This window comes from Sparus aurata, chromosome 21, assembly GCF_900880675.1.
Source record: "Sparus aurata chromosome 21, fSpaAur1.1, whole genome shotgun sequence".
Classification (NCBI taxonomy): domain Eukaryota; kingdom Metazoa; phylum Chordata; class Actinopteri; order Spariformes; family Sparidae; genus Sparus; species Sparus aurata.
Window position 1 is genome coordinate 6,583,183 of NC_044207.1, and position 23,543 is coordinate 6,606,725.

The following is a 23,543-nucleotide window of genomic DNA, read 5'->3' on the forward strand; positions in this document are numbered from 1 at the left end:
TGGGTGAATCCAGCAACCCCTTCCACAGTCCATCCTGTGTCAGCATTACTAAGAGAAGAAAAATGTTCTGCCAAAATAGATTCATGAAGAGTTTTGTTAAGGTCTTTTGGGTGAGTGTGTCATCAGCCCTTTATTTAATTTGCGTCTTGTGTTGTGATGACCGTTTACTCCGGGGTTCAAGCTCTCACTTTTACAAGCTCATTCCTTCTTTGTAACAATACCTAGACAACATCTCATGAATAACGCGTATCCCTCCGCCCAAGGAGCGTTCGCATGCCGATGTTTTTCCAATTATCTCACAAGCTGTAATTCTCTGCTGCTGCAGTTCTGGCCCGGAAGTTATTAAAAAAAAAGAAGAAGGGGGGAGGGGAGGGGGATTGATTCACAGGCTTTATTTTCTCATTCTGGACCAGCAACAGGGTTTAATATGATATTGCTCTCAATCTTGGGAGCAAATCTTCTCTCTCATAAAAAATCAATACCTCGCTTTTTTTTTTTCCTCCACGCTTTTAATTCGCTTGCCTTCTCTTCCTCTGCCGCAACCTCCTGCTGCTCCTCTCCTCTGTCCCATTGCCCTCTTTCCAACTCAGAGGACAGGACAGCGGAGTAATCTCCATGCGCCTCAATGGGAACTCACTCTCAGCAGTGCAATCAGTGCTGCAGCGACCCTCCACCAGAGCTGGCCCTTCTATCTTCTCCCTGAGTAATGGGCTCTGGCCCGAGCTCTCTGGTGACCTGCAGGGCCCTTCAGCCCCGTCTTTCCTCGCAGCCTCCTCACCTCTCTCTCTATCCCTCTCTCTCTCTCTCTCTCTGCGGCCAATTAAAAAGCAGCGACGGCAGTGACAGGGGTCCCGCTGGTGCGAGAGATTGGACAGGCCCCAGCCTGCTCCTGGCCCTCGGTTTGAGTCGGCGGCTCGTCCGTCTCCTTTGATCTCCGCCGACTTCCTGTGTCCAATAAATCATTTTCTCAGCGAGCGGAGCCTCTTTGACCCACGCAATCAGGAAATTCCACTTCATCTGCAGCCGATATCAAAGCCATCTTTGCTGGTAAACATTAAATGGTGATTTCGAGATGACCCCGGGATAGGCTGGGCCACTTGATGAGCCGAGTCAGACGTGATTTATTGAATGTGTGTGTGTGTGTGTGTGTGTGCGTGTGTGTGTGTGTGTGTGTGAGTGAAAGAGAGAGAGAGAGAGACCCCGCGGCATAGTGCAATCACACAGAAGAAAACGCATCCAGCCACACCTGTGTCTCTGAGAGCGCTTGTCATTTTAGAGCATTGTCAGGGAATTCTCAATTATAACCCCAATATGTCGAGCCACACAACTGTAAGTTTCCAGCACAGCCGAGTGTCTTTAGATCCAATAGAGGGAGCAGCTGGCCCAGGCTGGTCCTGTCATGTCTCTCCGGTAGCCTCTGTTACCGAGCTTCACTCTGATGAGTAAGAATTTATTAAAACCTCAGAGAGGGAAGTAAAGACAGAAGGTGTACTCTCAACCTAGATATTCACCAAAGGCGATATCTATAATGTTTACAAAAGAGCTAAAAAGAAATGTAATTTTCCCATGCTTAGAGAAAGCAGATGGAATTCCATTTGCTCCCAGAATTCACAGGACCACCTACCACCTCAAAGTTAAACACCACACAAAAACAAAGTATCTGCATGGTGACTGTAGACGCCACTAAAGATTAGTAAAAAAAAAGGAAAATATGTTTTTAAGATGGATTCATTGAGCCTTTAAACTCCCTGCTTTGAGTGTATTCACGTACAGTATAACACACGTGTTTTTTATGACATCTTAGAGAGAGGGTTGTTGTTGTTGTTGTTGTTTTCTAGGTAGTTAACTACAGCATACTGTGACATGTTTTCTTGTATTCACAACCTGCTGGTTCTTTTCTGTGCCCGTGTGCCAGAACGCGATGTGCCCAGACTGCAGTGCTCCTTTGGGGCTTCAGTTTTATTTAATCTGTGAGCAACGAGTGAATTAGGCTAGAAAACACACTGATAATCTATTAAAAATAGTGTCGCTGCTTTATGTGATTGTGTTTTTTTTTTTTTGTTTTTTTTTTTTACGAAGGCCTATTCATCCCTTAGAGATGAGCGGACACACACGCAGACACACAAGTTCATCGTTGCAGAAACATCCATTTTATCTAGGAAGACATAAAAGGCTACATGTAAAAAAAAAAAAAAAAAAAAAAAACAGTCATTGGTTATTTTAGAGATCAGCTCTGTCTTTGATTAGAAAAGTGCAGTGGAGTAGAATTGACTGGAGGAATGCACCTCTAATCACCCCTAATCCACTGCTCACAGTAAAACACATTACAAAATGTGCCAAAAGCGATCAAAAGTCAAAATCTAAACTTTGCATTACAAAAGGGGAAATGTGACAAAGTGCTGTCCTGTTCCTATTTATACCATATCAGCCTTCTGCAGCACCAGTTACCAGCTGACATCAACCAAGTCCATGAGGACTCAGGGCTTAAAGCCCTAGGGGGGTAATTGGAAGTGGGCCTATAAAACTGGGAGATCAGCAGAAGAAATTACCTTTAGAGTCCTGCAGAAATTGGGAGTATTGGCAGGTAGAGATGCATTTGTGTGAAGGCACATTTTGAGGCGGGTGTTCCGCACCAGTTTAGGCTATGAATGCTGCAGCAAGTGGCACAGGTCAATGCTGCTTGTTTTTGATTTGTTTTCAAAAGCAATATTTACCAAAAAAAAAAGGAGAAAAGAACCGTATAGTTGAAAATATGTTTGTGTGCAATTATTCTTTATCGGAACTTTGCAAAACTTTTCTGTTTTTTTAAAATCCCATAAAGGAAACAAAGTGCGTCCCAGGATGAAAGCGGCACCATTTAGATAGAGAAAATCAATCGCAGCACATATCCTGGGAAACAGTGTAAAAGAATATCTTCCATTATGAAAACACTTAGAATAGAATAGAAAAGCACATTGTGTCTCTCGAAAAAAGAACCGAGCCGCTTCAGATCACTGAGAACCCGCATCGCCACTAAAGGCAACACAACTCTCTGCTTTCACCGGCTCATCTAATAGGAGACCCATGACCTCTGTATCCATCACACTGAAGTCGCCCATGCATGGACACACTCTCAGTGTGTGTGTGTTAAGTTTATTATTCGGCGACTGAGTGCGGGTGAGTGCGCATATGGGCGAGCGTTTCTAAGCCGCCGTTGCCCCCGTTGGTGTTTACAGATGTAAACACATGTACACCCACAAGTGCATTTAGAGCAAACACACATATTTACATGATTAGACACACACGCAGACATGTAAGCTACATCCCAGAAATTAGCGGTGCCTCCATCTCTTCTCCATGCTTGGATCCCTCCCAGTCAATAGCAGCAAATCCCCTCACAGCTTTTAATCAGATGGGTGACTATTGGAGCTTAGCTAATGAATGCACTGGGATAATATAATCTCAATAATCTCTATGAAGCCTCTAATTGAACCATATGCTAAATGTGATGTATGACTTCATTAAGAACTGATGTCTTCTTTTATGTGATGCTGTTAGTGACCTTGACTGGCTTAGTGCGTCACTGTTGAGGCGAAGGTCCAATCCTGTTAAAGCTATTCAGTGGAGCTGGCACATCGGGGCCGACTGCAGGATCAGTGGAGACGCCAAGTTGAAAGTGACGCTTTAAAGTTGGACCGACTTCTGATGCTGGGAGGAAGGAAAGTAGAGAACAAAGATTTCCTGGTGCGGCCGCTCCATCGTGATGCGTTAAATACAGTCCCAGCATACTGAACGCAAAGTGATTAACCTGCATTTGCCCAAAGGCTTTTTGAGACTGTTGGTCTATAATTAAATTAGATTGAATCAACTCAGTATATCCCTTAAGCAAATTTCGGGAGAATTTCTGAACTTTGTTGACTTTATATTAATTTGGCAAACGCTTTAATCCAAAGCAGCTCACATTTTTTCCTACGCTCAAATATATGGAGAAGATTTTGGCCAGGGTCTGAACGACTGAGCGTCTGCCAAGGAAAACAAAGAGTAGTTATTCTAAATGCTCCTTTTTTTTTAATGAAAAACCAATTGACGTAGTTAGATTAGTAATTAGATTAGTGAGCGAAGTCAGAAAATGCCAGTTACAAGTTCCCAGTCTCCACGTTGTCATCCATACTGTTTCAAAAACCCAAAGAGATTTGGTTTCTAATAATACACGAGAAAAAAGATGCAGCTTCTCACCTTGGAGTGGTTGGAATTAGAAAGTGTGTGGCCTTTTGATCTGATGAATGTGATTCAAGGGCCCAAGTTTCAGACATAAGGAGGAGCAGATCTATTCTCCACCCAGACATAAAAAAAAAATGAATAAAATGTGACTACTATTCATTTACATTTATATTAGCCAAATTACAATTTTAGAATAAAATTGCCTCAGTGTCTTCTCTGGTAAATGAATCAGGGATTTGTTGTGAATTATCAAAGTACTGAAGTATTCCTTTAACTCCCTGACAAAAAGTGAACCAAAAAAAAAATGCAATAAAAGCGAGCAAGCGTGACAGCTTTAGTCACCAAAGAGAAACGTTGCTGTCTTAGCTTTGATTGATGTTTGAATGTATTTAATTTGTTTTACTTCCGGTACTCTCTCATCCTGTGCCTTAATGGCGTCTTTGTGAAGAAGACTATCGACTGTAAATTAAAAACTCTTCAGTGTTTTCAGAGCGATGTCTGCAGGTCATCCTCCGGGGCTACATACAGCCCCAACAATCAGCCTGAATGTTTGTGGGAGAGGCTAAACCCAGGGCGAATAAGGCTGCAACGCACCCGCTGCTGCTCGTTAAGCTTATTGCTCTGAGCAAACGCTGATGGCTGAAGGTTACTCTGTCAACATATTTCTCAACCTCTTAGCTTCTCATCCAGACTATGGTGACTGGAGGTGTGAGAGGAAATTAGTTCAGTGTAAGCAAGAAAAATGAACCTTAAACATTACAGATGAGAGTGACAAAAAATATTTCCTTGTGGTAATGATGCTCCAGACATGCTCCTCGGCCCGTTCCCAAAACGTTGTTCTGGTGGAGCGAGGTGCATTATCCTGCCTGAGCGGGCCACAGCTGCCAGGCTAAGCCGTAACAGGTTGTACTTCATCTGCAGCAGCGTTTAGATCAACAAAAGAATGTCCACATGAATACCAGGACCCAAAGTCTCCTGACAGAATTGTGAAGAGATGATGAATGATCATGATGATGATAATTTAGATGCCTGTCAATGGTTGTAATGTTTTGGCTGATCGTTGTATATCTCTTTATTTATTGTGTGTGGGAGCCATGAAGCACATAGAAATAGTATTATTAGAGCTTAAATTACAGCTAACAACAATAGAACGCCATCGGTGTATGAAGTGTATGTGAAGCGAAGTGAAGCGTAAGTGTATGAATGTGTGTGTGAATGGGTGAATGTGGCAAGTATTGTAAAGCGCTTTGAGCGGGCAGTAGACTGGAAAAGAATGCAAGACCAGACCAGAACAAGTCTTGGACATAAAAAAATCATTTGTAAAAAAAAAAAAAAAAACTTTTACAATGAGAGAATGAAAAAAAAGTCAAAAGAAAAAAAAAAGAGAGAGAGAGAGATTTACTCCAAAGATCACATTCAATCCACCTCTTCCCTATCCCTGAACTCATCATCCCCTCTTAGCCTTAATCATTCTTCTTTGTTTGTTTTTTGTTTGTTTGTTTTTACTTTAGTTATTTATCTGTTTATTCATTTTTTACTAAAATTAAAATTGGCAAATCTTTGCAATTTGGTTTAGGTTTCGGCACAAAAACTACGTGGTTAGGTTAAGGAATAGATCAAGCTTTGGGTTGAAATGAATGCATTCAATCTCATAGCTTACTTACCAAAATCAAAATTCTCAAAAGATATCACAGTTGACTTACGAACGGGATGCAAATAAAGTCAGTATATGTCACTCATCCGACCATCCCAGCTGCCCCAACTTGGTATTTCTCGCTCTTTAAACAACTGAACTGCAGGGGTGCTTCAGAAGTGACGCTACGGGGATAACTAGCATCAAACTATACAAATGTATAGCCACTGACCAGGCTGCTGTATTGGATTGCGTTGTGAGTGGGTACGACCTGAACGTAAAGAATTATATGGAAGATGGCGAAGGATACATTGCAATGAAGTGTAACAAATGGCCTCTGGGCCGACTCGAACATTGGCCCAGAGGCTCGTCTTCAGGCAGGCCTGCAGTCCCGTGTATTCTATATTATAATACAATGCACTTGAGATCACGGACATGTTTTCCTTGATATTCACCATCCTGCCATTAACCGTGCTCTGCTCTCGGGTTCTGCAGCTGCTCTGCGCTGCTGTTCAACTGCAGAGATCAGCTTCAGCCTGTACATCTTCCCTTATCTGCTTTATTATTTATAATTATTGATTGAGATCAAAAGCCTGTTACTTATTCCACCCTTTAAAGATAGCACACACACACACACACACACACACACACACACACACACACACACACGTCTCGCTTGCAAGCGTTGAATTTCACAATATTCATGCCCCCCAAATGAAAATCCATGTGTTGGACTTTGTGTTGTCAATGTTAAGTCAGATTCACATGAGCACTTTCCTAAAACTATGCGCATGAGTGAGTTCAAAAGCCCGCGTTGGGGCTAGTCAGCCAAAACGCGGGAGGCGGGGGGAAGAGGGGGCTTTATTAGCCTGCATTTTGCAACGTCTTCTCATGAATTAAATATGTAATCAGGCATGCAAACGGAGCCAGACAAATTTGGGGTTTCGACTTTGCTGAAACTAAGCCAATAAAAGAAGCAGAAATGCCTCTTCGACGAATAAATTAGCATTATTAGAGGCGCGGTTATTTGGAACTCATTTCCTTTCTTTCACTGGGAAGACTTTCAGTTAGTTAAGTATCACATTTCCCTGTATCAACAAAAGGAAGGCTGTTAAACTACTGCTGATATTCAATTTTCAACAGGGATTATAACGAACACACAATCTCTGCTGTTTCATGCACAAACGCATCCTGCATCCTCCTGTTCATGTTTATGAAAGCATGGGCATTCTTACAAAGCCAAACTAATGACTTGAAATACAACTGTATATTGTAACATCACGGACACACAAATACAATGTGTTGCAAAGCTGTTCGAGAATTTCAAAAAGGAATGAAAATGCCTGAGGCAGTGCGGCCGCTTACACTGCCACAAATGTGTTTGGACGATGGCAATCGCATCTAAAGAGGAGTGATGGATGTCTCCTTACATGATTTCTAAATAAAGTCTTTCAAAGGAATTAAATTACCGTCACCAGGGGGTCAAAAGGGGGCCACTAGGGGCAGAAGAACTCTACAAAAACCTGACAGGTAGACAGCGCCTAGACTGCAGATCTCTATTTCACATCCAGCAGACATGGTGTGAAACCAGTGTTCATTCCGAGTTGTACTGTGACGGCCTTTCGAGGACAATAGAGTTTAAAGTATTCTTCTTTTACCTTGCAATACTGATAGTAAATGTCAGTAACCTGTTTCCATTTTCAGAGATAAATTAAAGAAATCCAAAAAGCGACAGCCAACAACAGACTCCTGAAGTAAAAGAATGCCTATTTACACCTCCAGCAGAGACAGTATCATTAGCATGCAGCTGTGGTCGTGTTTCTGATCAGGTCCAGTGTTCACTTTGGTTTTAGCTCTGATTTCCTGAGAAAAATAGGCTCTTCAGCTGCTTTCTTTCTGTTCTGTTTTCTAGTGGCTCATATTGGCATCTGACCATCACATTAAAACAATTAAAGTATGAGAGCTCATACGGCAGTGACCCTCAACTTGCAGCCCATGATCTGGCCAAATCTGGCCCACGCAATATTATTGAATTCAGAAAATGTGTGCAACTAATGTTATTCAACAATAGAGGCCTTGTCGGTCCTAAGACTGATCACAATGAGTTTACCAACCCCTGGAAATAATCCATGACCTACCATCAAACAGCCAAGCCACCAAGCTGGCCGTTCCCTGGAGCTGACAGCAGTGCACTGGCCGGACAACAGGAGGTAACTCCAGAGTTGTCGGAGAATTACTTAGAGTGGCTATTAGAGCTAAGAGGTGTCACTGCGGTTTATTTCTTTGACCAACAGTGTTTTAGGCCTCAAACTTGTCTTTTTGTCTGCTTCCCTGGGATCCTAAAGGAGTTTTTGTAGCGAGAAGGAGTAATTCACTGGTAACTGAACAGCAGGTTTTGTATAGCGCCAGCCCAGTCACCCATCAACATTTTCAAGCCCAATACCTCTGGATACTTTTATTTTTTGGAACTCCTGGCAAGGAGGGAGTTGAGCCAAAAGACAAAGCTTTTTTCAATTTACCAGACCTTCATTCCAGCCCTCACCTATGATCATGAGCTGTGAGTAGGGGCCGACAGAATGAGATTGCAGATACAAGAGGCAGAAATGAGTTTCCTCCGTTATATATCTCATCTGGCCTGGGAAAAAACTCAGGATCCCCCGCAGGGAGCCGGAAGGCATAGCTGGGGAAAGGGATGTCTAGAATACCCTCCTCAGTCTGCTGCCACCATGACTCCGGTTAAGTGAATGAAGATGGATGGTTGGATTGATGGGCGGGAGTCAGGAGATTTTTCGAAACAGATATTTTTGATGAGACAGAACACTTTACAGCTGCGTTAGCGGAAACACAGATACGCAAAAACATGATCTTTTCCTGACCCTGACCCGCAGGTTTTTGCGGTTTAACCTAACGACTCCATAAGCACAACATCGTCACGGCATGAAATAGAACATTTTAAAATGCCTAAAAGAATTAAAGTTTCAGCATACAGTTTCTTTAGTGACTTTGGCGACTGGGTTGATGAAACAAAAGTTGCCTCCTTGGCAGAGGGCTGGCAGCATTTCCTACAGTAGTTAAGTATCGTTTATCATTGTGGAAAATAACACACATTTGAATTGTATTTTTCTATTTGAAAATCTGAACCCCATATTCTCTGCTTGGAAGACATCTGGCCTTTGGACAAATGCACATGAAGACCCCCGTCCTCCAGAGCCATCTATATTCCACATCCGGCCTCTCCACCTTCTCTCATATGTAATCATGATGACACTCTCTATCCGTGGGAGCTGCCGTGACTATTATCACGTCTTCGCAGATGTTCTCTGCAAAGTTTGTCGAGCTGATGCAGCTGCCTGATCTGTTTTTAATAAGCGCACACGGTTGTTCCACTTCACTCCACTTTGAAGCAGCCCACTCGATCTGTGCTGTAAAATGTATTCCGGGGGCCAACGAGTATCTTGCTGATGTGAGAGACAAGGTGAGGTAGCGCTGTTTGACTTGATTTTTTTTTTTTTTTTTTCCTCTGCACGGTTGTCAAATTCTCTGCCCTGCATGCATGATGTAAAACAGCATGAATATAAAGCAATGTGTATGTGACCATACTCCCCCCATCTCTCTTCACTCCCTTTCCCTCCCATTAAAAACTCTCCCCCATAGAGGGGTCGACTGAATGTTTGCGCGAGCACCGAACACACGAATGCTGATAAAGTGGGTCAGAAAAGTACAACTGGTACATTTCTGCAGCACAACCTGTCTGGCTTAGGGCAGGCTGTGTGTATGTGTGTGTGTGTGTTGGGGGGGGGGGGAGAATGGGTAGTGGTGGATAAATCCCCCTCAACAGCAACAGCCAAAAATCAATGGTGGCAGTTTGGATGTCAGAACCAATGAATCGGGATGATATAGCTCAATACGCAGATCAATGCTGCAACTTATAATCATTGTATTACTTGCCACTAAACGTCTTTGCTAATCATTACCGGGAAGTAGAGGAGAGGCGGAAGGGAAGGTGGAGGATGAGAAGGTGAGAGAAAGAGAATCCCATGCAGTCATCACACATTGTAGTGCAGGATAAGTCATGAATAATGTACTGCCTCGGCGCTGAGAGAGTCTGGTGTTCCTTAATGTTCCTTCTTCCAGCGTGTGACAGGGACCTGGATGACAAGTTTCAGACTCAACATCACTTATACATGAATTTAGAGTAACAATGCACTACATTTTTATGCAAATGCAGGTCCATTTTGGAAGTTTCTTTCCCTGCAAAACAATAATGGAAGCCTTGAGGGCTTTTGCTTTAGTAAACATGGGACGGGAGGTCTTTACTGCAAAAACCTTCTCGCCCAGAGAATGTGATGTGTTTTTTTTTGGCTTCGCATCAACCGCTCATCGGGGATAAACAGAAGAATTGAGCGGTGTGAAAGACCGCAGGCTCCGGAAAGTTTAATCGGAGGGAAAGAAATGCCTCTGTTCTGTGAGGTTAGTTTAAGATTTAGGGTTCATCTGTTTTGTCATTCTACGACACAGGGCTATATGGCAAAATGCAATTGGTATTCCCTTTATGCAACATGGGAAAAACTGTTTTTTTGGTGTATGTGGAGGATGATTCATACAGCCTGAGAAGAGCAGCTGGGCTCTGTGCAGACATCTCACTCTGCTGATAAGACTACAGTGTTTTTTTGATACCTTAGGTAAATCAGACACAGAAAGCCAACTGAGAGAAGAGCGAAAACATCCGTCCCATCGAGGCATTCACTGTCATTCTTTGGTCTTCTTTCAGCGAAATGTACTTTCCAGTCCGGGTTTGTAATACATTGGTATTGCACTGGTGCTCTATCGGCTGATTCACAAAGTTCAGATGTCAGAATTGTATCGGAGGGGAAAAATTGGTATCGGAGCATCTCTAACTAGGACGCACTAAAGCAATGGTGTCCATAATGTAAAGGCATCAGTTTATTGATGAAATGTCAACGTGCAATCTGCACTTAAAATGGGTGCAGATCTTTACAACGCTGTCACTGGGGATGCTGCTTTGGACATTTGATGAAACTCTCAAAAGACTTGAACTTCCCTCTCAAGCTTTCTTTATTCACTTTTTTTTTTTTTTTTTTTACCTACCAGCACTTTTACATTCTGTACGAACTGAGGAGTGCAACACAGTGAATATCTTTTCAGGGAGAACAGTGTGCGCCATTATTCCCAGCTGAGCACTTACGCCCCCTTGCCCCTCTCTCTCTACGACAGCACCACATTTGAGCCTGGCTGTTTTGAAATTCCAGGCGGGGCCAAGAAAGTCAGGAAAGATGAGATGACGATGGGTGCGCATTTAGTATTCAAACAGTTCAGTTCTTTAGTGCAGCGAGCAAACTCAAAAGACGAAGTGGTCATTTCATGCCTGACCCTCCTGTTTGCAGTGCAGTGTCTTCAGGCATTAAGGGACAGTCACACCAATCCCTCCACTGATTTCTCCAAAGTGAAACTCATTAATGAGAGGGACGGTTTGCTACACAACTCAACGGCTCAGCTCATGAGAATATTTGGAAGCAGCTTTAAAAAATCCTCAGTGGATTAAATGAAAAAGAAAGCAGTGTGTTTTTTTTTTTTTTTCTATTGAGTCGTAGAAAAAAAGGGGTTTTAAATACACCCCGCCCACTTGCGCACACACAAATGCCCCATCACTCCTGTCCACCCGCTTTGTAGATAGAAATGTCAGCAAGGCTTTGGACTGCTACAGTCCGTGTTGGAGCCCATCCGGGGATTAATGAACATATGAGAAACAATGGAGCGTTCACACTGCTCACTCAGGCCCACTCTCCTCATCCCCTCCCACTACAGCTGCAGTGGCTTCTCCTTAAGAAGATACAAGCACTTTGATGTACAAAGAGAAAGGGAGAAGGGGCAGAGAGGAGAGAGTTTAACTGCCTTTCATGTCCCTCCCTCCCTCCACTCCAGCGCTCCCCCGTTTTGCCTTAAACAAACCGCTGAAGTCAGGCACATCTCCAAGGTTTGGCCGTGAGAGGCGTGTCAGCGCTGCCGATCGGAGCAGCAGTCTTAGTGTCGGTGTTCGGGGCAATTGTTTCATCTTTCCTTTTTTTTCTCTTTTTCCCCTGAGGTGCTCTCTCTAATGACTGGCACGAAAACAAGGGAGATAAAGGAAAATCACAATCTTTTGGATAAGAAGTTAAGAGAGCTCAGCATACTAGCTGCTGGCAGCACTAATTTATAGGTCATTCCTTCTCAAAAACACATATAACACATCTACATATGATTGGAGTTTCCTTCCAGCCAAACCTAAAAAAAGTAAATCAACTGACAACTTGGGCTCCAGGCACAGACATACATACATACATACATACATACATACATGTATTTATTCATTTATCTATATGGGTCAGTTAACCCAAACACACATATCTTGTCTCTCCAGAGTGGTTATGTCTGCCCATTGATTCAAATAGTTTTGTTCCAGAAATCTCCATATGTGTATGAATTGGTGAAAAAAATACTAATCACAGCATCCCATCTGTGAGCCAGGCTATATCAACAAAACATCAGTGTTGGACCTCGCTCATATGCTGTTGTGGCTGAATGGGGGTAAATCCCTGCAGCCAGGTTGTAACATCTGGTGGAAAAATACTCAAATCAGAAGATCGGAGGCTGTTAAAAACAGTATGGAAATTATTGGGGAGAGGAGCAGAGTTGTGTCTAATCTAAAATAAAAATGTGTTGGATCCCCCCTTGATAAAAAACAAAAAGGTGGAAAATGCAGCTGGTGTCTAACTGTGAATAAAGAGCTGTTTAATAAACTGTTTGACAGGAGTCAGCTCTGTAGCTGCTGATGTCTCCACCCCAATCTGAATAACAGCCTGAAAAAAACATGAAATTGGATCAGCAAAGTTGCAGGGTGTATGCTTTAAGGCAGTGGTTCCCAACCTTTTTTCCTTGAAGCCCCCCTTGCCTGTGTCGAAGACAAGCCAGCCCCCCCCAACCCCAACCCGCATACACTGAAAGAATAAAGTGATTAATTACAAACTTTTACTTGCAAAAATAAAGAACAGTTGTAGGTTTTTGCTCGTATTCTCCTTGGTTTACAATGTATATAGATACATTTCTTCCTTTTTTGTGTCATCAGATGTATCACACACAAACACACACACACAGTTTACCTACCTACCTGCCTACCTCATGGGGGTGTTGGTGATAAATAGCTTAATGAATTTAAATGTGGACCAAAAATACGTTCAATTTGGATTATACAGACTTTTGATTATCCAGTTGGGTGTGTTATTGGGATTTTATATATTTAATGTGCACAAATATAATTTTGGTAACCTCACAACCTCAGAGCAGACAAAGTTGTGCGCCCCCCCTACGATCTCTGGCGCCCCCCTAGGGGGGGCCCGGACCCCAGGTTGGGAACCACTGCTTTAAGGCATGGTTGCCTTGTGATTGATAAGTCTCTATCGCATGTCGTCCTTGGGTTTGAGCCCGATCCAGTCAAGGTAGAGGCCCAGCAATGCTCCACCCTCATGTCCAAATATGGTCAGTTCTGGCTTATTTGAACAAAGATTGCGAAGGCTATACATGATCATCCACAGGCAAACGGGTCATGTCAAAGTGGGTTTAAATACACATGTTTAAACCATCTGTAAACTAAAGTTCAATGGGTAGAAAATGCTGAATGCTCTCCATTGGCTTTCAAATCAAGGTGATATATACAGTTCTTACAACTGGCACTGTAGCCTAATGACAAAAAAGACACAGGCACCGCACTCAGGATTCACATTAATAAAAAATAACTATGAATTACATTAGATTATATACATTAACATGTATAAGATGCACAATAAACCCATTACATGATGCCCGAATTGCATGACCAGGTGACTTGGGGTAAATGAAATAGGGTTCCCTTATCTTAAGAGGCAATACTAATGTCTAATAGGAGGTTTTTTCCCCCTCTTTGTCATAACATGCCCTATGTAAATGGCTCCTCCAACTGACAGTCAAATTTAAATCAGCACAAATTGGTAAGTGACAACCAGGCTCCCTGCACACATGAGGCTTTCCTGTGCGTCGATCTGCGTCAGCGCTCAGCAGCCAGCTGTGGCTTGTGAGGGGTTTGAGAGCTGTAATTATTTTTGCCATACCCTCACATTCCACATAGAATCAGATCTGGTGGTGTTTCCTGAGATGAGACGCTGTCCGTCATAATTAAACCAATTAGGCGACATAAATCCGATTCGCGCAAACAGAAACGTTAAGCAGGTGTGTTGAGGAGCCACAGCTGGAGACTCAAAGGGAACTTTTTTTCCCCCTTCCGAGCCAAACAGAGCACCTGTTAATTACTGTCAGTTCACGGTTAAAGTCACTGCTCACCTGCAAAATGGGATGGAAATCTGCATTTTTAATATTATTACTTTAATCTGTTTTTCATTGTCAAGTAAGGTTTCTAAGTCTCTACGAAATGAGGTGTCTAATTAGATTTTTTTTTTTTATGAAAAATGAATAAAACATGGTCTTTTGAGGAAAGGCTGATTCATGGTTTTTGTGGGATGGTTAGATTTGTTTTTATAGACGTGGGCATGACGGAAACCTGTAATCCAACGGGCCTCTGTACAACGTGACAGTCTGCCCACTTAGTCAGAGTGAGTACAGCGTGTGTCAGAACCTGCAGCAGGTTCAGTCACGACACGGCAAAGAGAACATACAGCCTGCTGCTTCGGTCTACATCTCACAGCAGTGTGAGCTCACATCACTTCTGCCAACGACGTCTCCAACAAACCATATTAGTGCACAGAGACACAATGATATCGCGCCTCCATCAGTCAATAATCAATTACTCCAGGACCCCATCGCACAGGACCGCCTTCCTGCTCCAGCTTGAGAACATTGCTTAAAGATTTTTCACCACCAGATACCTACTGTAAATAAAAAAACATCATGTGGGCCGATCAATATCTGGAGGTTGGCAGATGAACCTTTCTACATCGTTCACAAAAAGGTAAAAATGCACAGCATTTAAGAACATTTTCAATAACACTGAGTGCTGTAACCTTCACAAAGAATTTGTTGCAGGGCTGTTGTATTGTATTGTGTGCCAGGTTATGAGGTTCCATACACCTGATTTCAGACCTAATATAAAACTAACACTCTGAAGGTAACTGAGTCTCTACAGCAGAAACATTTATTAAACTGCTCCATGATTCACCCACCTTTTAAAAGGACAGCTGCTTTAAATTCCTTATGACATCTTATTTTGAAGGTTTAAGTTGTATATTTTTACCTTAATAGTAATTTAACTTTTTTTAAATGCTACCATCCTTGTATGGAATCCGGGCCATTCAAAATTAAATGATCATGCGACTAAATTCTGTAAGCAAATTAATTAAATAAATTATTAAAACATAGTTTTTTCCTGTTTACTGTTGTTATTTCATCAGTTTGTTTTTGGGAGGGTGGGTTATTTTAAAAATACCCCTTTCCCCATCGATTCTGAGATAGTCGATAAATTAAAAGAAATTTCATCCACAATACATCACGATATCTGTGTCACTGAAGAAATTCAGAATTTATTGACTGCACTTAATCCATTTCACAGGAATTACAAAACATTTTCAATCAATTTTACATGAATGACAGCCATAGGAAACAAAGTGCATACTGCACAGTGGCTCTTCTTAACACACACACTGGCCGCAACTTAAATATTATTAAATATCGATATTTGGCGCCAGTATATTGATAAGGTACCTCAAGACGAAATATCGTGATATAACGTAGTATTGATATTTTGTTACACCCCTTTGTTTAGATGATGTTTAGATGATCCTAAAATGTGTAATGGACAACAGAATTAAAGATATAATATATAACGTTTCCCCCTGCAATGTCTTACAACAACAAAATCTTTTGATTTTATTATTATTGTTTAACCTTATATACTTTTGTGTTTTGTACTTTTGTTATCCCAAATGTGTCCAACAGAAAAAAATGATAATGATAATAATGATAATAATATTAATAATATCAATAATAATAATCACCATAACCGGGGCGCCGTTTAGCTCAGTTGGTAGAGCGTCCGTCCCATGTGCCGAGGCTCTGCAGCGGACCTGGGTAGGACTCCCGACTCATCCTATCAGATAAGCAAGCTTAACACCAGTCATGTAAATATGGGGAAACAGTTAAAAAAAAACACCTACCAACACCTTTAATGCTCACCTATCAGAACTGCATATACAGTTTTATTTCTTATTCAATTTAATTATATATGTACACACACACACATTAGTGTTAAAAATAAGGTAAAAAATGCTTTTGCTAGTGATTCAAATTGTTAATTGAGGGGTGCTGCTTAGCTCAGTTGGTAGAGCGGGCATCCCATATACAGAGGCTTTGTCCTCGCTGCAGAGGCCCCAGGTTCGACTCCCGGTCTGGGGCCCTTTGCTGCGTGTCACTTCCCCGCTCTCTCATCCTGTTTCCTTTCATATCTCTACCTGTACTATCAATAAAAAAAATATATAAAAAAAAAAAAAAAGAAATTTGCAAAATTGGTAATTGAATCGTGGAATTATTGATAAACTATCACAGCACTATTTAAAACTTTCGCAAATCCGGATCTCACAGTGTCCAAAACACATGCATACAACAATAAAACACAACAATAAAAGCCATTGTAAAGCACTGCCGGGTGACGTATTCATTGCTTAGCCACCTATACATGCCATTGAAAGAGCAATCTTTGTATATTTGTGAATAACTTCCATTATACTGAGATGGTTCCACAGCCTCACTTGAACCTCAAAAACCTGTATACCGCTTATCTTGAAAAAGGGACAGCTCACAATGCTCAGAGAGAAGACCGCTGGCAAATCCAAAAGCCCGCTATTATGTATCAATCGTTGAAAAGGCTGCATTTTTCAATATCTCCACGCGTCCTTGCAGGTTTGAAGGGCACATACACGTACCGTACGCACCAGTCAATCTCTGAAGAGCATACATGCTGAGTACATGCATTTACATTTATATACACGCATTTAGCTGATGCACTTTTCTGCAGAGGGACTCCAGCAACAGTGGATGGAGCTCGGATTTTTTTTTTTTTTTTTCTTCTTTGACCACTTACCAAGCAGAGTAAAGGTCAGAGACAGAGCATCCTGAAAAAGTGAGACCTTGGATGATAGTGTAAGAGAGAATGTGAGGGAAAATAAGAGGGAGAAATCAAAGCTAATATGAGAGGTCAGCTGGATTTTTATCTCTTTTTTTCTTCTTATTTTTTTTGAGAAGAGGACGGACCGAAGTATGCATCCGACTTGTATTTGTGGGATGGGACGGTGTGTCTTAAACAACAGCTGCTTCCAGGAAGATTCAGCGAAATCGCGCACCTTTCTGTTTTTGGTTAAAGGGGAAGTACATATATCTGACGCCTTTTAATTGGGAGGGGAAAAAAAAAAATAAAGGCATCGACGGAACACGCACCGAGCTGCGAAAACATCCGAGAAAGCCGGAAATACCCGCAGAATCATACTACATCACGGAGGATAATCAAACTGACATCTTTAAGAGGTCTAATTTGGAGTTGTTGGCTACGAGATGTGTCAGCAGAGGGCCGTCTATCTCAGCTGTTGGGTACTATAAGCATATAAACTAATCCATACCGAGGAATGTACTTTTATTATTAACAGTTCCAACAGTACCGAGCGGGGACCGCCTGGGGTCTTTAAATGGATTCACAGGGTGGTAGGGGAAATGAGAAGTGGTTTAATTTTGCTCTCATTTCATAGCTTTGCAGAGATGTTATATCATTATGTGGAGAGAATGCATAAAGATGATGTGAATTCCAGGCTTCACTTCTCCTACTGTGGCTATCACGCAACAAACTTTTTTAATAAACTGTTACCGCTGACCCTTTTGTTGTAAATTTCTTCCCTACAAGTCTCAAAAAGGTCATTGTTTATGGGGGTGTTTTTAATTTGCTAAAACATATCGTGCTATCACAACAGTTACTTTCTCCTCCAGGCTGGGTGGTAGACACATTATTTCCCCGTTATTTATAGCATAGGGTGCTATACTGGAGTACTAGCGATAATTAACGCTGAAATCCGATCAGAAGTCCAAAGCCAACTGTTAATCCGTTTCTCAAATGTGTTTGGTTTCAGCACACTGAGGCCTTTTGAGAGCGATGCATCGTTATTTTTATTCATCACTACAATCATTTCCGAAATCAGCTGTGGTTGTGATCAAACAACACTCGTACGGAAGGGAATTGTGCACGTGTCGGGGGGACTATTTTTAGCAGTGGATTAATACGCATTTGGTGCTCTAATGACTATTCCTGGCAGAAGGACACCGTGGGGTGTGGGACCGAGTCAAATAAAATAGAATAAAATATGTGCGTGTTAGATGTCACCCAGTGCAACAGTGGCTCGAGGATGTGTTTGAAATAGTTTATAGACAACAATGGAGGTCTGCGGCCCAGAGGAGGGAGATACATCAGGCTTTGATACACACACACTGCTTGTTAGTAGGATCATTAAATTGTAGGTTTTGGTCTTTCCATGGGAGAACATCAGCAGCTTTAACCTTTGACGTTTCGTGTCATTTCTGTCATTTCTATGAGACCTTTTTGGCTGATGAGCCAGACAAGTTTAGTCCCCAGCTACAGCAGTTTTTTGGGGGTTTTTTTAGGAGCATGCTGCAGCGCTGTTTTGCTGCGAAGTGAACAATGTAACTTCACCTGGACTCCATCGACATGAGAGTTAGTAGATAATGACTGAAAGCTCATTTCTGGGCGTACTTAACCTTTAAACCATCTTATTGAAAGAGCTCCTTTTCCTGGTCAGGCAAGCCGTTTGCCTCGTGAAGACTAATTCAGTGTGCTGTTTACTGTCCTATAATTCAGTATTATCAGGTTCAACTTCCAGTGAAACAATCAAGACAAAGTGCTATACTTTATACTGTATAGCACAGATTCCTTTATCGGCTATACAAATCAGGGCTGATGTCACAAATCTAGGTGCCACACAGGCTTACATGATTTAGTCAGCTGGAGTACTTACCATGTTCTCAAGTGACAAGAGAGCGACAGTTAGCGGCGGTAACACATCTCTAAATGACGTGCGATTTTTACAGATCTGAAGTCAGTCTTCTCAAAGCTTCCTTTTGGAGAGATGTGTTACATTCATTGGTTTATCGTCTTTAGTTTTTAACGTCAACATCTTAGTGTTGTCTCCAGCGGCGGTTCTAGACCAGTTTTAATAGGGGGGCCAGGTTGGGGCCGGCTTTTTTGTTAGGGGGCACATAGAACCCGAGAAAAAAAGATTAATCCCTCATTCAGACAAAACAGTGTTCACAATTTCAGCAATTTTTATTGGGTAGTAAACTGCTGAGACACGTTATTTCTGCCTTTCCCTTCTAAACAAAATCATTGCACGAAATCTGTCATTGTATAATTGATGCAGACTCCCTGTTAGGGGGGGCCACAGGGGGGTCCAGACTTGGAGTTACGGGGGCACTGGCCCCTGTTGGCCCCCCCCCTAGAACCGCCCCTGGTTGTCTCATCTGAAGCAGTTGTTTCTGCCTGCATGGAAGTTCCAGTTATACAAAAAAATATATACAAAAAAAAACATCAAATGCGATGTAGTATGGTATGACCATTTTCAACAATTTCTTATCGTGTTATTGCTGTATTGTAAAAGTAACACAAAAAAATATTTAAATGAAGCCTCATCTCCCTGATCTTTTGTTTTATTAGTGTACGTTTATGACATTTTATCTGAATTGCTACAGGGGTATACCAGGTTTAAAGCACACCACGGTATGAAAACAGACGGCAATTTCATGTTTCACGTCCATCAAAACATGATATTTGGTGTATGTGTAAAAAAGCTGTTCAAAGAAAGCATTTTTCTGCTTTTACTCCTTTACTGTGACGGCATATTTCCTAAGACAGTTGAATCTCATACCGCTGGACCCTAGTTGAGCGTACTCCTCGCAGCGGGAAAATCATACATAATCGTCATTTTAATTGTACCTTTGCCTGTTTTTGCCTTATTGCGGTGTACTGATACATTTCCAAAGTACAGGTGCAGGTCTCCGTGTCAAGTCCCAGAAAATGAATCACGTGACATCGCCGAGAAATCTCATTTCAGGGATTGTGGACTGCTCATTCCTAACAGGAAGCCTGTGCTCCACGCTGGGGACACGAGGACAGAGAGGGTCAAACAAAAACAGGCTGTCGGTGACAGCAGGGAAATGCATGATCCAGCATTTCTGAAGTTTGACACATACGAGGGAATCAGAGTCAGGGTATCTTGACCTCGATGGCATCGATTTTAATCATTCTTCTGTTTTTTTCTACCCATCTGTAGCGAGTCGCTCAACTATGGGAGTGTACTACTAAAAACGCTGAAGAAGATTCCAGCAACATCACCCAGTCCTTGTTCACGTGTGTCTCCTCCGAGGGCGGGGGCTTGGTGTGAAAATCTATAGAGAGTATCAACGCCTGCAGTTTGAATGCATTATGTGTGTTTTCAGTCGTCTGTAATGGCACTCCTGCACTCATCATCACCGGCTTCCAACATAAAGGATTCTCCTCCACCCTTCCTCCGGTCATGATGTACGGACGGATGTACTCTCACACTGCCATTAAATAACATGTCATCAGAGCTGAGTGCCACCTATGGTTCTACAGTATGTGACACATATAGCCACTCTTTCAGCAGGCCTCTCTCCTGGTTGAACCTATACAGCGAGTGAACTCTGGAGGTGTATGTGGGTGTAGCTATTGATTCGAGCTGGATTTGGACTTTTTTTGTCCCCCACCCCCCTCCCTCTCTTTCTCTCCTCAGTGATCTGTTTGACAAGACCTCCTTCCCACCCCGGGTCTCCGGCAGGGGCAGCGGAAGTAAAGTATAAATCCGAGGCAGCAGCTTCACCTCTCCGAGGATTTCTTAGGGGCCACATATAGTAGTCCCGACAAAGTAGCTGACAGGTAAATGTTGTGCTTACATGGTTGAGAGAATTTGTGAGAAATTGCGCGGTGCGTGGCTGGCATTCAGGGTGACTGATGGAGCAACAATATCATACACACACACACGCACACGCACACACAGAGGCAGAGAGAGACACAGAGAGGAGAGAGGCAGGCGTGCAGCAAGGTTTTCATTGGTTAGGAGAGCCAGCAGGAGCGCACAGACACACACACAAACACACGAACACACAAACACACACGCACACAAACACAAATACACGCACACCCAAACACATACACACACACACGCACACACGTACACACACAAACACATACACGTTGGTGAGATGAGGCAAAGCAGAGGTTGAAGGACAAGTCGATACAGCTCCGGTTTCTATCTTAACTGATGTGACAGGAGTAGACGGGCGCGCGCACACGCACACGCGCACACACACACACACACTTGAAGGAGAATGCAACACGTTTAAAAGTTATACTATGCAAATATTCAGCACACACTCACCCACCCAAACACACACACACACACACACACACACACACACATTTGGTCAGCCTGTTCCGTTTGTGGGGCGTCACTACAGCGTCTCAACGGGTAATCAGACACATTTAGACAAACTATTTAATAATAATAATAATAATAATAATAATAATAATACGTCTAAAGACCCACGTGTGATATGTCTTTGCACAACATTAGTGTGTGCTGTCTGTCCTCAGATGAAAGCTGGCAGCTGAGCCTCGGGTCTGACTCCTCTGATATCAGATCTACTCTGCTCTCCTTCCTCACTCTCCTCTGATCGATCATGCGTCATGACTCGAACGCTGTCACACCGCGACTGACCAGTGCGAAGCCGCATATCTGTCTTGCGCGCCTCAACCCGGAGAGTGCGCTCCGCGTAAAAAACACGCTTGGCACGGAACGCACAGCGCCGAGACTCTAAACCCCCCGTTTTCTTATAAGCCCCCCCCCGGCGTGAACACACACGCTCAACTCACCCAGGGTGTGAACGCAGGTCCTCCCCGTGCGCCTCTTGGTGTGTGTCCGTGTATCCAGTAAAAAGAGGTGGGAGAGCCCGAGCGGCGAAGGCGCTAACGAACTAGTGGACGGCAGCCAAACGCCACCGACTTCCCTCCTTCTTCTCTCCTCTCTTCTTTACCTCCGCTTCTCTCTCCGCTTCCCTCACTCTCCCCCTGTTCCCAGGGTCAGGGTGAGCTGTAATAATCCAGGCATTGCCCTCTTCATCACCGCGTTCAAATCAACACCGATGGGATGGAAAGACTCCGCTTCGAGACACAAGTTTGGAGTCGGGAGGGGACTCCCCTTTCTGAGAGGGAGAAGATGCTGTCCGGTGTAATCCGCGTTTGGGAAAACAGTCAGAGTGAACAGTCCGCGCACTGGCAAAGCTCCGGGTCGAGATCTCGAGTCAAATCTGGAGTTGAAATGCGGCTGCAAAAGCTGATAAAGTTTGCTCTCGGAGTGGCTGGGAAACGGACAAGACCGGGCGAGAAAAGGAGAAATAATCCGAGCAAGATATCCTCTTTTCTCACTTTCCTCTCCGGACCATAACAAGTCTCCCTTCAGAGGGACTGTAGCGCACCTGCGGCCGCAGCGGAGACGCGCAGGTATCCTCAAAACGAGCCCCCTCCTCCCCTCCTCTGTGTGTGTGTGTGTTTGTGTTTTAGTCCGCGTTTTTATTCCCGGTCTGCTGAGTCTCTCCGCGCCACGGTCATCACTCAGTGTCAAGCCTGGCGTTGTTTCTCCAAGTGGCTCAGGAAAGCGTCTCTTTTCAGCAGCGCTCTCCTCTCCTCTCCTCTCTCCCTCTCTCTCTCTCCCTCTCCTCAACGAGCTCCGTCCATCCTCCCTGTTGTGAAGCCGCACCTCTCTCGGGCTGCGATTGGCCGAGAGCCGCAGAAAAGGAGGAGAGGGAAGGAGGTGAACGCCGCGATGATGCGCACTGAGGAGAGGAGGCGAGAGAGGGACGGAGGGAAGACGGGAGGATGGAGAGAGTCGGCTGGGGAAGATGAGAGAGGAGAGGGGAGGAGTGGAGAGGAGAGGAGGCGAGAGGAGAGGAGAGGAGAGGAAGATGATAGGAGTGGGATGAAAGAGGAGGGAGAAAGTGCCAGGGAAGGAGGATAAAGGAGGCTGAGAAACAGTGAGGGTGTGTATGAGAGTGTGTGTGTGTGTGTGTGTGTGTGTAAGGGGGCAGTTCGTGCACTGAGCTCTATGTGTTTAAGCCCAAAGGGACAGGCTAGCTAATGAAAGTGAAAATGCTTCCCTCCCTTTTTTTTTTCCTTTTTCCCCCCCACTCATTCTCTCGCAGTGCTTTAGCCAAATTTGTCCGTTGCTTTGACTCGAGGCAAAACTGGATTCATACTGACAGTGTCCCCCATTACTGAGCGGAGTCGCACACTTGTGTCTGTCTGTCTCCTTCTCTTTAGAAAAATCTGGTGTCTGTCAGCGACGCAGCTTCCTTGGCGCGTCTGTGATGAATAAGTAAGTGGCTGAAGGGAGGCTGGAGAGTGGAGTGCATGTTGAATATACTGCCCAGGGGCGTCGGGAGGGAAATAAGTATCAGCCTGAGCCGCCTCTGTAATGGGAGCAAATGAGGTGGGCCGGATATTGCGATTGTTGTGGCGCAACCGCACACGTTAGCGGGAGAAAAAAAAAACGCTTGACAGCTCTGGGGAGAGGCTTTGATTGATGGCGACACTCCAGGGAGTGTT

General features: G+C 43.5%; 1 protein-coding gene across 1 annotated transcript in view; it reads right to left on the reverse strand.

Annotated features, from left to right (window-relative positions):
- The window catches only part of brinp2 (bone morphogenetic protein/retinoic acid inducible neural-specific 2), a 257,294-nt gene extending 234,508 nt beyond the window's left edge, over positions 1–22,786 (reverse strand). The window contains exon 1 of the mRNA XM_030402782.1: positions 21,816–22,786. The gene's annotated coding sequence lies outside the window, so the exon portion shown is untranslated. The remainder of the gene's footprint in view (positions 1–21,815) is intronic.
- Positions 22,787–23,543: the final 757 nt, after the last annotated feature.